Source organism: Dioscorea cayenensis, unplaced genomic scaffold (assembly GCF_009730915.1).
Source record: "Dioscorea cayenensis subsp. rotundata cultivar TDr96_F1 unplaced genomic scaffold, TDr96_F1_v2_PseudoChromosome.rev07_lg8_w22 25.fasta BLBR01000770.1, whole genome shotgun sequence".
Taxonomy (NCBI): Eukaryota; Viridiplantae; Streptophyta; class Magnoliopsida; order Dioscoreales; family Dioscoreaceae; genus Dioscorea; species Dioscorea cayenensis.
Genome location: NW_024087161.1, coordinates 60,051 through 71,389, shown reverse-complemented (window position 1 = coordinate 71,389; position 11,339 = coordinate 60,051). Strand labels below are relative to the sequence as shown.

The 11,339-nt window shown below is 43.5% G+C and overlaps 1 non-coding gene across 1 annotated transcript; it reads left to right on the top strand.

Moving 5' to 3' along the window:
* The first annotated feature begins 2,466 nt into the window (after positions 1 to 2,466).
* On the top strand, positions 2,467 to 2,573 carry LOC120254969. Its single transcript, XR_005534848.1, has one exon. It is a non-coding gene; the product is annotated as a small nucleolar RNA R71 (small nucleolar RNA).
* Positions 2,574 to 11,339: the final 8,766 nt, after the last annotated feature.

Sequence of the window (11,339 nt, the reverse complement as noted above, 5' to 3'; positions counted from 1 at the left end):
CGCCCTGTGTTCTCGGGAAAAAATCGCCCAACTGCGAGAAGGCACACGCCCGTGTGGAAATTACCCACGGGCGTGCGCCAGTCGCATGGTCGTCCACAGGGGCAGCCGCACGCCCTTGTGCCCTCTCTGTATGAGCTCACAGTACACATCCACGGGCATGTGGAAATTCCCCACTCCCATGTGTTTTCTCTAGATGACTTAGAAAAACCTGCAGGCTCTACAGAACTAGTCTGAACATGTCTACACACTAAGAGCCTGCCCTATTATGCAAAATTTACCAGATAAAAACACAAAATAGAACTCAAACGACCAAACTTCACCAATTCGCAACAAAACACACAATGAATACTTTTTTTTAAAAAAAAAACCCAACATAAAATCACAGCACAAGCACTCAAAAATTTCAACACCAACACTTAACAATTTATTCATGCAAACAAACTAAACTAAAAGGTACAAAAACAGTAAACACTTGGGTTTGCCTCCCAAGAAGCGCTTGTTTAACGTCACTAAGCTTGACGTATCTTTCTTACCTCACGGGGTTCATGAATGAAGGTTGCCCTCTTACCCATAACTTGAAAGCATGATGAGCAAAGTCTCTTGAGGGTAGAGGGTGTACTATCGAGCTTCGGACCACCTAGTAATCGTCAGTCCAACTTCCTTGGCTCATGTATGTCTCCAATAGTCTTGGGGGCGTTTTTCGGGTGGCATCTCCTAGCCCTCTTCATTTTTCCGGAGCACATTCTTCAAGATCCCGGGGTAGATGTTTCCTCTCCATTCGAACCAAGCATCATTACTTCTTCATTGCTCTCCTCTTGGTCGAACAAACCTTCATACGGATCCGGGTTGAACATTTCCTGTATATATTCATCAATAATCTCATCAGTAGTGTCTAGAAAATACAAAGTGTCATCAAAATCGAGAGAATGCCGCATGGCTTCAGCAAGGCGGTAAGTGAGCTTATCGTCTCTGACTCTCAATATAAGCTCTCCGCCGTCCATGTCAATCAATGCTTTGGAATTCCGCAAGAACGGTCTACCAAGTATCAAGGGTACATCCGCATCCTCATCGACATCTAGCACTACAAAGTCAACCGGAAAAATGTACTTGTCCACCTTGACAAGCACGTCTTCAATGATGCCTCTCAGATGTCGTACCGTTCGGTCCGCCAATTGTAAAGTCATTCGAGTAGGCCTAGGCTCACCCAAGCCTAGCTTTTGGAAGAAAGTATATGGAATGACGTTGATACTTGCCCCTGAATCCGCCAATGCCATTTCCTCACCTAAGTTGCCGATGTTACACCGAATAATGAAGCTTCCTGGGTCCTTCTTCTTGTTCGGCATGTTCTTTTGCAACACCGCCGAGCATGAAGCATCAAGCACCACTGAAGCACTCTCCTCCAATTTCCTCTTGTTGGTTAATAGGTCTTTCAGGAACTTTGCATACTTAGGCATTTGAGCCAAAGCCTCAACAAAAGGAATGTTGATGTGGAGTTGCTTGAACAAACTCAGGAACTTCTTATACTGCTCATCCCCTTGGTCATTCTTCAATCTAGAGGGATAAGGGATTCTTGGCTTGAAAGGTGGGGGTGCTACCTCTTTCTCTTTGTTTGCTCCCTTTTCAACCTCTACAACCTCGGGTGCGTGTTCTTTCGGCTTCTCACTCGGAAGCCTCCCTTCAACCTCATGACTGCTTCTCAAAGCGATCACCTTCACATGTTCTCTCAGGTTGGTTTCCGTGTTACTTGGTAAACTCCCATGTGGCCTTTCGGAGAGAGACTTCGCAATTTGCCCCACTTGAATTTCAAGATTGTGCAAGGAGGCCGTGTGATTGCGAAGTGTAGCCTCGACTGATTCAAACCTTGTATTTGCTGATTGAACAAATCTTGCCAAGTGCTTCTCCAAATCCGTCATTCGGGTTTCCAAACCTAAAATTCTGTTTTTTACTTGAGGGACTTGTTGTTGTTGTTGGAATCCAGATGGCCCCATGGTCTTCTGTGGTCCTTGATTACTCCATGAAAAGTTGGGATGATTTTTCCAACCTGAATTATAGGTGTTGCTGTATGGATTCCCTTGAGGTCTCATTCCATTACCTACAAAGTCAAAATTCCCAACTGAAGAAACATCACCAATGATGATTGGGCAATCGGAGGGAGCATGTCCTCCACCATAACTAGTGCAATTGGTCATGGCCGTAACTCTATTCGAAGCTATAAGATCTAGCTTCTTACTCAAACTCTCCACTTGGGCCGCCAATGAAGTTACCGCATCAATTTCACGGAGACTGGCCACTTTTTTCTTTTCCCTAGCGTTCCACTGGTAGCTATTTAACCCCATTTCCTCAATCAATTAACGAGCCTCGTCGGGGGTTTTGCTACCTAAGGTACCTCCTGCCGCCGCATCCAAGAGTTGCCTTGTACTCGGGTTCAAACCATTGTAGAAGGTTTGAACAATCATCCACTCCGGGAATCCGTGTTGCGGACACTTGCGCAGGAGTTCCTTGAACCTTTCCCATATCTCAAATAGAGACTCCAATTCCAACTGCATAAAGGATGAGATCTTATTCCTAAGCTTTGTTGATTTTCCAGGAGGGAAATAACGGGCTAGAAAAGCTTCTACCATCTCCTCCCATGTAGTGATTGATGCTCTAGGTAATGAGTGTAGCCACTGCTTCGCTTTCCCCTTTAAGGAAAATGGGAAGGCTCTCAACTTGATGGCATCATCCGTCACACCATTTATCTTCAGCATGTCACACACCTCGAGGAAGCTCTCTATGTGACTGTTTGGATCCTCATTGGCCAAACCGTTGAATTGTGCGGACTGCTGCAGCATATGGATGAATACCAGCTTTAGCTCAAAATTCTGAGCTGTAATTGGGGAACGCACAATACTCGATTGTGTCCCCAACACTGAAGGTCTGGTATAATCGGATAGTGTTCATTGTTGCTCATTTTGTTCTGCCATGTTGTCAGATCCTTCTACTTCCAAATCAGCTGGATTAGGCTGTTCTTGTACAGGTTCTTTCCCTTTCCTTCGAAGTGTACGTTCAAGCTCAGGGTCTCCTTCAATCAATATTGATGGATTCCTTCGGGTCATAACCTGGAGCTATACCAAAAGTAAAGAAAAAGAAATTCAGAACGATGATAGAATAAGAAGATATGAAATAGAATGTGTAGTGAAATATCTAAGAAAACAAAGTGCAAAGTATCTCTAAACGCCTAACTCCCTGGCAACGGTGCCAAAAACTTGACAAGATCCCCTTGCTTATATCCCACAAGTGCACGGGCTTGTCGAAGTAATAATCCTGGGTGAGCGGGGTCGAATCCATAGGGAGTAGGGAGTAAAGACACTTAATTCGATTCTTAGCTATGTGAAGTATCAACAATGATAACTTTGGTAATGATTCAATTCTCAGAAATTAAAAGCAAGAAGTAAGAGAGCAAAAGTAAGGAGGAGGCAAGGGAATCGATAAAGATGGGGTACTCGGATGATGCTTCACCAAGGATAATCACTTCAAGTGCAAGAACTCTCTATTATGCTTCCTAATCAATGCAATGGTGAGTCGTGGAAATCCTTACATACATAGTCCCAAATCTAAGGTCAACTATGCCTAACTCTATACATGTCCCGGAGGAGAAATCGAACAATCTCAACACCTCGCACTCGCATAGAGTTGCAATGAGCTCTAGGGATTCCAAGTGATAAATCTCTTCCTAATTATAGACTTTACCCTTTGGTCCAGGCGGAAGGTCCCTAGCCACAATTAAGCCCTAGATACTAAGATCACCTCAACGCTTCACTCCATTGCACGCGCAACTAGGCCCCAGTGGAGATTCATCCCTTAGACCATTCACTCTATTATGGCGGCAAAGAACTCGAGGAACGGAGGTAGAATCTATCACGTCGGAGGGGAAAGAGGACGCTCCTGTACCTCTCGACTCACCCTCTCAACCCTCTCCAACCTAGCTTTGTCTAACGCTCGTGGTGTGTCACTCACTCACAAGGTTACCAACAAGAACTCTCAACCCTAGTGTCACTCTAGGGAAAATATTCATACAATCAAGCATTCAAGGTTGGAACTCACAATAAGAATCAATTTATAGAAAGCATAATAAAGAAGTTTAATAAAACGAATACATCCTAGGGTTCACAATCATCCAAGTACCCACTAGGGGTTTAGCTCTCCATGGAGCTAAGTACAATCAAAAAAATCGAATGTAAAAGCAATGAATCCATAAAGAAACCCCCTCGATGGTCGTGTCGATAGTCTTGTGGAAAGTCCTCTACCCATCGTCCAAGGATTCCTTCGTCCGGTATAGGATATGCCTCGATCGAAGCTTCCCTACCAACCTTCTTCCTAATGGAATCACTATGTTAGAGCCATAGAACCTCTCCAAAACCTTAGCCAATATCCCTCGAAACTCTAGCCGAAGCCCTCTCGCAAGTTGGGGAAAAGATGGAGAAAAGAATACCAAAATCCGGGCTGAATCGGCTTTAAATAGGACTGGAATCGGGCAACTCCACGGGCGTGGACGGTACACGCGCCCGTGCGGAATTTCCACACAGGCATGGATAATCTCCACACGCCCGTGTGGATTCTCTGTTTCTTTGATTTCTCGGTCGGCTGTGAACAATGCTGCTACAGTAATTGTTACAATGTTGCTATAGTGCTCTTCTACAGCCTTCGACTTGAATAACTTCCCAATTCCATACTTTCATCGGGGTAACGCAAACGGGCACACATTCATGTCGTGAATCACTTGCTTCTTCAATGATATATATGTTGGTGGGGTTCTTGTTCTTGTATACATAAGACGGAATGCTCGAGTGTGCCTGCCTTTGTGCCCCTCCAAATGGATGTCCTCACTCGATTGCGAGGATGTTCGCACACACTCTAGCAACTCACACCTGTCCTATGTCTTCGCATTTGAACCTTAGCAAGATCTCCTCCAAAATAGGTGCATTATGATCCACATTGGCCCATTTCCTTCATACTCGGCCTCACAACCCTACCTGTATAAAAGTAACATAAAAACACATATATTAATGTAAAAAACTGAGAAACGTAATGCTCAACATAAGTAATGAACGCTTCGCATTCATATCGCACAAGCACTTATCAGTTCACAAGCCCAAATACCCTCTAGGGTTTTAGCTCTCCATGGAGCAACATACAAAACACACCATCAATGAATGAAAGTATATTAAAACCATAGAAATAAACCCCCTTATATATGAACTGATGGGCTTGATGGAGAGCTTTGACGTCTTGAAGGACCCACTCCGAAGCTAGGTTCACCGGTGGCTTCCTTGATGCTATGACGCAGGAGGAATCGATCAAAGTTGGTGACGAAGTGCCTCAAAAGCCGCAAAGACCTCCTCTCCAAACCCTAGCCCTCTCACCCTTCAAGAGCCGCACAAAAGATGAGAAAGAATAGGGCAAAACCGCTATTTATAGGCCTGAGATCACGTCTGTCACGTGCCCTCACGCGCCCGTGTGGATTTTCCACGCGGCTGCCTAGGCTGCAGAAATTTCCACGCACGGGTTTATCCGGGCACACAGTTAGGGCACACTCTTCTCTTGAGGCCACATTTCCGGGCACACGATCCAAATGAAGCAGCAAGTGCACGGGTTTGTCGAAGTAATAATCCCGGGTGAGCGGGTATCGAATCCACAGGGAGTAGGGAATAAAAATACTTAATTCGATTCTTAGCTATGTGAAAGATCAATGATAAGGAGTGTGATAATGATTCAATTCTCAACAATAAAAGCAACAAGAAAGAGAGCAAAAGTAAAGAAGAGGGGTAAGGCAATCGATAGAGATGGGTTACCCGGATAATGTTCCACCTAGGATAATTGTTTCAAGTGCAAGAACCCTCTATTATGCTTATTAATCAATGCAATGGTGAGTCGTGGAAATCTTTAATTACATGGCCCCAAATCTAAGGTCAACTATGCCTAACTCTATACATGTCCCGGAGGAGAAATCGAACAATCTCAACACCTCGCACTCGCATAGAGTTGCAATGAGCTCTAGGGATTCCAAGTGATAAATCTCTTCCTAATTATAGAATTCACCCTTTGGTCCAGGCGGAAGGTCCCTAGCCACAATTAAGCCCTAGATACTAAGATCACCTCAACGCTTCACTCCATTGCACGTGCAACTAGGCCCCAGTGGAGGTTCATCCCTTAGACCATTCACTCTATTATGGCGGCAAAGAACTCGAGGAACGGAGGTAGAATCTATCATGTCGGAGGGGAAAGAGGATGCTCCTGTACCTCTCGACTCACCCTCTTAACCCTCTCCAACCTAGCTTTGTCTAACGCTCGTGGTGTGTCACTCACTCACAAGGTTACCAACAAGAACTCTCAACCCTAGTATTACTCTAGGGGAAATGTTCATACAATCAAGCATTCAAGGTTGGAACTCACAATAAACATCAATTTATTGAAAGCATAATAAAGAGGTTCAAAGAAACAAATACATCCTAGGGTTCACAATACCCTAGTACCCACTAAGGTTTAGCTCTCCATGGAGCTAAGTACAATCAAAGAAATAGAATGTAAAAGCAATGAATCCATAAAGAAACCCCCTCGATGGTCGTGTCGATGGTCGTGTTGATGGTCTTGTGGAGAGTCCTCTACTCGTCGCAAGGGATCCTTTGTCCGTCGTAGGATACACCTCGCCGGATCGGTGCCGACGAAAGCTCTCCCAATAACCTTTTTCCAAATGATGCGCGATGTCAGAGCCGTAGAACCTCTCCAAAAACCTAGACAATACTCCTTGAAACCCTAGCCGAAGCCCTCTCTCAAGTTGGGGAATAGATGGAGAAAAGAATACCAAAATCGGGGCTGAATCGGCTTTAAATAGTGCTGGAATCGGGCGACTACACGGGCATGGATGCTCCACGCGCCCGTGCGGAATTTCCACACGGGCTTGGATAATTTCCACACGCCCGTGTGGGTTCTCTATTTCTCTGGTTTCTCGGCCGGCTCTGAACAGTGCTGCTACAGTACATACTACGATGTTGCTACAGTGCTCTGCTACAGTATTCAGCCAGAATAGCTTCCCAATTCCATACTTTCATCGGGGTAACGCAAACGGGCACACGTTCACATCGTGGATCACTTGCTTCTTCAATGGTGTACACGTTAGTGAAACTCTTGTTCTATGTGCATAAGTCAGAATGCTCGAGTGTGACTGCCTTTGTGCCCCTCCAAATGGATGTGCCAAGTCGAATACGAGGAGGTTGGCACACACTCTAGCATCTCACAACGACCTATGTCTTCACATTTGAACCTTAGCAAGATTTCCTCCAAAATCGGTGCATTATGATCCACATTGGCCTATTTCCTTCATACTCGGCCTCACAACCCTACCTGCATAAAAGTAACATAAAAACACACATATTAGTGTAAAAACCCGAGAAAATTAATGCTCAACATAAGGAAAGAATGCTTCGTATTCATATCACACAAGCACTTATCAGTAATGCTCATCATAAGAAAAGAATACTTTGTATTAGTTATACACAAGCACTTATCATGTTTCTTGGATGGTCTCTCTAGATACTTTCAGATTCCCATTACTACTGAAGATCAGGATAACACCACCATCACTTGTCCTTATGACATATTCACTTATCCTCGTATGCCTTTTGGGCTATGTAACATACCAGCTACTTTTCAGAGATGTATGGTGGCCATCTCCGAAGATATGGGGGAAGACAGTATGGAGGTGTTTATAGATGACTTCTCAGTCTTTGGTGACTTGTTCAGCTTGTGTCTTAAAAATTTGGAATGATTCTTAGCTTGGTGTGAGGAAACTAATCTGGTTCTTAGTTGGGAAAATTATCACTTCATGGTCATAGAAGGCATAGTTCTCGGACACAGATTTCACAAAAAGGGATCGAGGTAGACAAGGCAAAGATCACCATTGAAAAATTAATTCCCACAACCTCAGTAAAGGTTGTCAGAAGCTTTTTGGGATATGTTGGGTTTTATAGAAGATTCATCAACATCTTTCTAAAATTGCCCGACCATTGATGAAACTTTTGGAAAAGGATGCCCCTTTTGAGTTCAATGGAGATCGCATGAATGCTTCTCTTAGCCTGAAGAAGAAGCTTGTTGAGGTGCCAATAATATTTTCTCACGATTGGAGCTTTCCATTTGAAGTGATATGTGACGCAAGTGATTATGCAATTGGTGCAGTATTGAGGCAACAAAGGGATAACCATTTCCATCTTATTTACTATACAAGCAAGACTTTAAATGATGCCGAGGAGAACTACACCACCATCAAGAAGGAACTACTTGCAGTGGTCTTTTAATAAGTGCTTGTGTATTACTAATACGAAGTATTCTTTTCTTACACTGAGCATGACTTTTCTCAGACTTCATCACTTATGCATGTGCTTTTGTGTTCTTCTGTGCATGTAGGATTGTGGAGACAAAAGTTAAAGAAAAGAACAAAAAGTTGATCATGGATGCATTTTGTTGATGAAATCTTGGAGTGAACAAATGCGAAGAAACAAGTTTTGTGCAAAGACACGTGAGTGTGTGCAATCCTCCATTGTGCTCAAGTAAATATGTAGTTTGGAGAGGTACAAGGGCAGTCATACTCATGTGTTCCGATTTGTGCATTATTAGCAAGATCTTCATCAATGTGACTTTTATGGAAGACATAATGCGATCTACCGCATGCATGTGTGCCCATTCCTATGGCATCGATGAAAAGTGTGGAATCGGGAGTATTTTGACGAAGTACTATAGAAGTTGCTGTAGCAAATCAAGCAGCAAAAGTACTGTAAAAGTTACTGTTCATATCTTGTAGAAATTGAATTCCTGGACATTCACAAGGGCTTTTGGAAATTCCATACGCCGGTCTGGATACCCGATTCTAGCCCTATTTAAGCCGTGACTTGAGATGTTTCGAAGGATCTTTTTCCCATCTTTTCTCCAACTTTGGAGGCGCTCATGGCTATTGTTTGGAGAGGCTTTGGCAAGGTTTTTGGAGTGGTTCTATGGCCTTCAACACCACGCTTCTTCGGAAGATAGTTATTGGGAGAGCTTTCGTCGGCATCGATTCGGTATTGTGTACCCTAGGCTTGATGAAGAAACCCTTGGAGAAGATGAAGCAACTACGCAAGACTATAGATATAGAACACAAGGGGGTTTTACTTATGGATTTCATGCTTTTACATTTGAATTTATTATTGATTGTATTTTCCTCCATAGAGAGCTGAACCCCTAGTGGGTGCTTGGACTTGGAAACCCTAGGATAACTTTATTTCATTGACTTTTTATTATATTTTCTTTAATTGATGTTTTAATTGAGTTCCAATCTTGAAGTGATTTTCCCTTACAGTGACACTAGGGTTGAGAATCCTTCTTGGTAATCCTTGTGGATGAGTGAGACACCATGAGGGTTAGACAAATCTAGATTGGAGAGGGTTGAGAGGGTGAGTCAAGAGGTAATGGAACGTCCCCTTTCCCTTATGGTGTGATTTATCCTAGCTCCGTGTTCCAAGAGTTTTTTGAGGTCGCAATAGAGTGAAGTGCTAAAAGAGGAACTCCGCTGGGGCTTAGTTGAGCAAGAAATGGAGTGAAGCGTTAAAGTAATCATTAGTGCTGGGGATTAATTGTGATTAGGGGTCTTTCGCCTAGATCAAAGGGTTAAATCTATATTAGGGAATAGGGTTTTTCAGTTGGACTCCCTAGAGCTTTAAGCAACCTTGCACAGTGTGAGGCATCAAGAGTACTCCTTTCTGCCGAGGTATAGTGTAGAGCTAGTCACAATTGACCTTATGTTTGGGACAGTGTAGTTTAGGATTTCCATGACGCATTAAACATCTACAAGGAGACATAATGATTGGTCCTACACTTGAAACAATAGTCCTAGGATGAGCAATGTCCGGGTGCCCCACTTTCTATCAATTGCCTCTCCTATCATTTTATTGTGCTTGACAAGACCGAATATGCATGTAAACCGCAAGTGCATGGATGTCGAAATAATAAATCCAAGGTGAGTGGGTATCGTATCCACAGGGAATAGTGAATAGAAACACAATGATTGCTATCTAACAATGATGAGAATAAATCGATTGTATGATAAATGAGATTTATATTAAAAAAGACATAAAATAAATAAGAATGAGAGGCACAATAAAAATGAGAGATAAGGCAATCGATATAAATGGGGTATTCGGATATTGTTCCTCCTAGGACAATCGTTTCAAGTGCAGAACTAACTATTATGCTTCCTAACTAATGCATTAATGAGTCATAGATAACCTAAGATACATGGTCCCAAATTTAAGATCAACCATGACTAACTCTACACCAAGTCCCGGTGGAGAAATCGATCAATCTCAACACCTCGCACTATGTACAGTTGCAAGATGCTCTAGGGATTCCAAGTGATAAACCTTATTCCTATGTGTAGACCTAACCCTTTGGTCCAGGCGGAAGGTCCCTAGTCACAATTAAGCCCTAGGTGCTAAAATCACTTCAATGCTTCACTCCATTGCATTTGCAACTAAGTCCCAGCGGAAGGTCATCCCCTAACCCGTTCACTCTATTATGACCGCAAAGAACTCTTTGAACGTGGAGGTAGAGTAAATCAAATCGAAAGGGAAAGGGAATGCTCCGCTTTATCTCGACTCATCCTCTCAACCGTCTCCAATCTTTCCTTGTCAAACCCTCATGGCGTGTCACCCATCCACAAAGGTTATCATTATAGACTCTTGACACGCGTCCGAATATGCCTGTAAACCGCAAGTGCACGGGTGTCAAAGTAATAATTACCCCGGTGAGTGGGTAGTCGAATCCACAAGGAACAGGGCTACTAGTACTAACTTCTTCTCTGCTTTCTAACCTAATGATAAATAGAAAGGTGTGGTGATCTAATGTGCGAAGAAATGAATACCGGAGACAAATATGCAAGGGTAAAATGGATGGAGATCTCAATCAGTAAAAGTGGGGTATTCGGGCAATGCTCCCCCTAGGATTCAGGTATTAGGTACCGAATAAGCAAAGTGTTTTTATGATGAGTAAGTTAAGTCGTGGAAATCCAAATATAATCGGATCCGGCCTCCCGATCCCCGATACTAGTCCCCTACGAGGTCCCGGTGGAGAAATCGCTCAATCTCAACACCTCACACCACATATGACTGCAAAGCACTCTAGGGATTCCAAGAGTTGTATCCGATTCCTAAAGATTGATCCAACCCTAATTCCCGGTGAAGGATCCTAACCCCCTACAAGGTCCCGGCGGAGAAATCTCTCAATCTCACGCCTCACACCAAATATGGTTGCATAGAGCTTAAGGAACGGAGATA